Below are 5,379 nucleotides of genomic sequence, written 5' to 3'. Positions count from 1 at the left end.
CTCAAGTGGCTTCAAAGTCTTAACTTAATAGCAAACTTAAACATGTCTGGTCGGCGAAAAGTCATTGAATACAAGAAAACCATACTGGATCTAAATATGGGAAAGACAAAACACGACTATTAGCATCTTACATTTAACTATTCTGAAACAGTCGTTGTGGCTTCTTCCTTAGGCTTTTCAGGTTCATCCAGATTCCTTCCGACATTAAACTGATCCTGCTGGACATCTACTGACGACTGCTTTTGTTCGCTTGGAGATCGTGGCTGCCGGGTTCGTAGAAGACTATCGAGTCCGCCAAAAGGAGCCTCAATGATAACATAAAACACATACGACATCAAAATAGTGATCCCAATGACAGACCAGAAATTAAGCATCTGCAAAGCATAAAATATTATACATTTGTTATAATCCACTAGTTTCCTTCAACTATCCAAAACAAAACTTACAAAGTTGTAGTTCGAAAAATATGTATTGGTCCGTAGAATTCTGCTGTTTACTTCCAGAGTGAACATATTCCAGATGTACACGGAATAGGAGAGTCTCGAGAGTGGCTGCCACAATGGCGAGGATAGGAAACTGTCTGCCAGACCGCCATAGCCCTGCATGCAGGCAAAGATGATCCAACACAGCGCTAGGGGCCAGCCCACCCGGGTAAGCGTGTAGTAGAGAGACTCCTCGAGTATGGTTAGAGGAGGAGCCCTAAACTTGGATGCGGCTTAGCTGGAGCTTCCTTCCACGATTCAGGTGCAAGAAGTACCCGAAGAGAAATCCAGTCAGCCATTGACCCGCATGCGTGTGTGTGGATCCATAGACATCCAAACCATCACCTCCTTTACTTCCATTCCTGAATTAAATGAGGCTTAATAACTTCAAATGCAAATAGAAAGATCGTGGACTTACTTCGTGAGCATTGATTCATTGTTGACCATCATCGTGACAAAGAGGCAGGTCGTGACTAGAAGCAACAGCACTACAATGCCAGCAGCCGCCTTTTTGCCCCATTTATACAGAGCAATCAGCAGAAGCAGAGAGATTATGTATAGTTGCATATCCACTGCCAAGTACCAGGCATGACCTAAGCCCTTAAAAAAGGTGTTGGAATACGCCTATTCCCACATTCAAATAATAACATTAAATAATATTATCGATATGTTAGGTATTATTATTATAAGTTAGTCTGGTCACACTTGAAGTGTCGACCCTCTCTCTTCTTTTGTGATCTCAAGTGTGTGGACCGGTGTTGCAGCAAAAAGTAATCAAGAAATACATAAATAATCTTTAAAGAAAAACATAACTTGGTACTGTCTTCCGTTTACTAATTGTCATAGCTAGTCTACCAATAGGTTATGGGCCCAGTCCACGCCAATTTAAATAAATTAAATTAATAACAAATAGTTGTGAAATTAGTTCCGCGTGCGTTCTTGTGTAGTTTTTTTTTATAGTGTGTGTGTGTATAATATATACATACATAGAAAATGGAAAGAAATAAGCAACATATTAAGCCTTTTTGTGGCGAGAAATATTCTATATGGAAATTTAGAATCAGAGCTTTGTTTGCTGAATTAGAGGTGCTCCAAGTAGTCGATAACATAATGCCTAACGAAGTAGATGATAATTGGAAAAAGGCAGAGCGATGTGCAAAGAGCATTTTAATTCAATATTTAGGCGACGCATTTCTAAACTTCGCGGCAGGCGACATTTCGGCACGTGATATTCTGAAGAAGCCTTGCGTCGCAATTAGCTGCACGTAAACGTTTAATAACACTCAAACTCTCAAGTGAAATGACACTTTCGAGTCATTTTGTTACTTTTGATGAAACAGTGAGTGAGTTGTTAGGGGCGGGCGCAAAAATGGATGAGATGGACAAAGTGGCACATTTGCTGCAGACTCTACCTTCAACCTATAATGGTGTCATCACGGCAATCGAAACTTTGTCAGATGAAACTCTATCATTAGCGTTTGTAAAAAATAAATTGTTCGACTACGAGACCAAATTAAGAAATGAAAGTACTGATACAAGTAGTAAAGTCATGAAGGCAGTTGTATGAAATAATAACAATTTTAATAATCGTAAAACGTTTGGATCTAGAAACACACGGCAAAAGATATTATTTAAGGGAAAAGCTAGAAGTAATATTAAATGCCATCACTGTGGCAAAGAAGGGCACATGAAAAAAGACTGTTACCAGTTTATAAGGTTAAATCAAAACAAAGAAAATTATAAACATAATAAACAAGCTCAGCTTGCAGCATCGGGCCACGGGTTCGCATTTATGATGCGGAAAATGAAAAAGAGTGATCAGATAAATAATGAACTCGGTTTTATACTCGATTCTGGTGCAACGGATCATTTGATCAATGATGACTCGCTGTACGCCGATTGCATCGAACTGGAGCAGCCAATTAAAATCGCTGTGGCAAAAGAAGGCGAGTTTTTATATGCCACTAAGCGTGGAATTGTGCGGCTGCACAATGGACACAATATCACACTGGAGGATGTGCTCTACTGCAAGGAGGCAGCAGGAAACCTCATGTCTGTCAAGAGTCTGCAACAGGCAGGGATGTCAATTAAGTTTGACTGTGGTGGTGTCTCCATATCAAAAAATGGAGTAAGTGTTGTTAAACATACAGGTATGTTGGATATACCTGTAGTCAAATTCCAAGCATACAGTGTAGATGCTAGGAACAAAAATAATTATCGATTATGGCATGAGAGGTTGGGGCATATAAGCAATGCAAAATTGCTTGAAATAAATAATAATAATTTATTTAATGACAGTAATCTTCTTGTTAATTTAAAAATATCAGATGAAGTTTGTGAGTCATGTTTAAATGGGAAACAGGCTAGGTTGCCATTTAAGCAATCTAAAGATAAAAGTTATATAAAACGACCCTTGTTTGTAATACATTCAGATGTATGTGGCCCCATTAAACCAGTTACACTAGACGATAAAAATTATTTTGTGATCTTCGTAGATCAATTTACACATTATTGTGTAACCTATTTGTTAAAATATAAATCAGATGTATTTAATGTATTTAAAGATTTTGTAGCAAAGAGCGAGGCTCATTTTAATTTCAAGATTGTCAATTTGTATATTGACAACGGTAGAGAATACTTGTCGAATGAAATGCGTGAGTTCTGCGTTAATAAAGGAATAAGTTATCATTTGACAGTGCCATACACCTCAGTTGAATGGTGTTTCGGAGCGAATGATAAGAACCATTACAGAGAAAGCTCGTGCTATGGTAAATGGTGCAAAATTAGACAAAAGTTTTTGGGATGAAGCTGTGCTAACTGCAACATATCTAATCAACAGAATTCCAAGCAAAGCACTTGGTGATTGTAAAATGACCCCATATGAGCTGTGGCACAATAGAAAGCCCAATTTAAAATTTTTAAGAGTGTTCGGTTCAACCGTGTATGTGCACAACAAAATTAAAAAAGGTAAATTTGATGAAAAATCATTCAAAGCTATCTTGATAGGGTATGAACAAAATGGACTCAAATTGTGGGATGTCATTAAAGGAAAAGTTATTGTTGCAAGAGATGTTGTCGTAGACGAGACTAATATGCTTTATTCTAGAGAAGTAAAATTTGAAACAGATTTCCCGAAAGAGAGTAAGGAAAGAAGTCAACAAGAATTCCTGAATGAGAGTAAGGAATCTGATCAGCTTAATTTCCCGAATGATAGTACGGAATGTGGAATCCTGAATGAGAGTAAGGAATGTGATCAGTTTTATCTCCCGAATGATAGTACGGAATGTGGAATCCTGAATGAGAGTAAGGAATGTGATCAGTTTTATCTCCCGAATGATAGTACGGAATGTGGAATCCTGAATGAGAGTAAGGAATGTGATCAGTTTAATTTCCCGAATGAAAGTACGGAATGTGAAATCCTGAATGAGAGTAAGGAATGCGAAAAGCAGAATTTTCCGAATGAAAGTAGGAAAAGAAAAACTGATTTCCTGAATGATAGTAAGGAATTATATATCCCGAATGAGAGTAAGGATTGTGAAAAAGCTGATCAGCCAGATAATTGTCGTGAAGAAAATAAGGATACTAATATAATTAGTAGAAAAAGTGAGAGGTTAAAGTCTAAGCCGAAGGTTTCTTATAAAGAACATGATAAAAGCTTTAACAAATTTATATTAAATGCCCATATAATGTTTGATGAAGTTCCAAATTCCTTTGATGAAATAAATTTTAGGAATGATAAATCTGATTGGGAGGAGGCAATAAATACAGAGTTAAATGCCCATGAAATTAATAACACCTGGACAATTATAAAGAAGCCAGAAAACAAAAATATTGTAGACAGTAGATGGGTATTTTCCATTAAATATAATGAACTAGGAGTCCCAATAAAATACAAAGCTAGACTGGTTGCAAGAGGATTTACTCAAAAGTACCAAGTAGACTATGAAGAAACATTTGCTCCCGTTGCTAGAATTGCCAGTTTTAGGTTCGTACTATCATTGGCAGTCCAATTTAATTTGAAAGTCCATCAGATGGATGTTAAAACAGCTTTCCTCAATGGTACATTAAGTGAGGAGATATATATGCGGCCTCCTCAGGGCGTATTATGCGGTGCTGGGCATGTATGCAAACTGAACAAAGCCATTTATGGGCTCAAACAAGCAGCTAGATGCTGGTTTCAAGTATTTGAGCAAGCATTGAAAGGATTCGATTTTGTAAACTCTCCCGTGGATCGTTGCATATATATTCTTGATAGAGGTGACATAAAGAAAAACATATATGTATTATTATATGTTGATGATGTAGTAATAGCGACAAGGGTTATGGATAGAATGAATAATTTCAAAAATTATTTAAGCGAAAGATTTAGAATGACTGACTTAAATGAGATAAAACATTTTATCGGTATCAGAGTAGAAATGTTTGAAGACAAAATATATTTGAGTCAAGCTGAATATGTAAAAAGAATTTTAAATAAATTTAACATGGATAGTTGCAATTCAGTCAGTACTCCATTACTAAATAAACTAAATTATGAGTTACTTAACTCAGATGAAGACTGCAATGCTCCATGTCGTAACCTTATTGGCTGTTTAATGTACATAATGCTGTGTACACGACCAGATTTAGCTACCGCTGTAAATATCTTGAGTAGATATAGTAGCAAGAACAATGCTGAGTTATGGCAATGTTTAAAAAGGGTTATTAGATATTTAAAGGGAACTATTGATATGAAGCTTATATTTAAAAAGAATACATCATTTGAAAATACATTAGTTGGCTATGTAGACTCCGATTGGGGTAGTAATGAGATTGATAGAAAAAGTACAACGGGTTATTTGTTTAAAATGTTCGATTCCAATTTAATTTGTTGGAATACAAAAAGACAGAATTCAGT

At 36.4% G+C, this 5,379-nt stretch overlaps 1 long non-coding RNA gene across 1 annotated transcript; it reads right to left on the bottom strand.

The window, feature by feature from the left end:
- Positions 1–204: 204 nt before the first annotated feature.
- Positions 205–1,003, bottom strand: LOC113566963. Its single transcript, XR_003409285.1, has 3 exons — positions 901–1,003; positions 447–844; positions 205–374 (listed from the first exon to the last, which is right to left on the bottom strand). It is a non-coding gene; the product is annotated as an uncharacterized LOC113566963 (long non-coding RNA).
- Between the last annotated feature and the right edge of the window lie 4,376 nt (positions 1,004–5,379).

This window comes from Drosophila persimilis, unplaced genomic scaffold (genome assembly GCF_003286085.1).
Source record: "Drosophila persimilis strain 14011-0111.01,24,50 unplaced genomic scaffold, DperRS2 tig00001410-arrow-arrow-pilon, whole genome shotgun sequence".
NCBI classification, from domain to species: Eukaryota; Metazoa; Arthropoda; class Insecta; order Diptera; family Drosophilidae; genus Drosophila; species Drosophila persimilis.
Note: the sequence above shows the minus strand (reverse complement) of the source record. Positions and strands in the feature narration are given on the sequence as shown.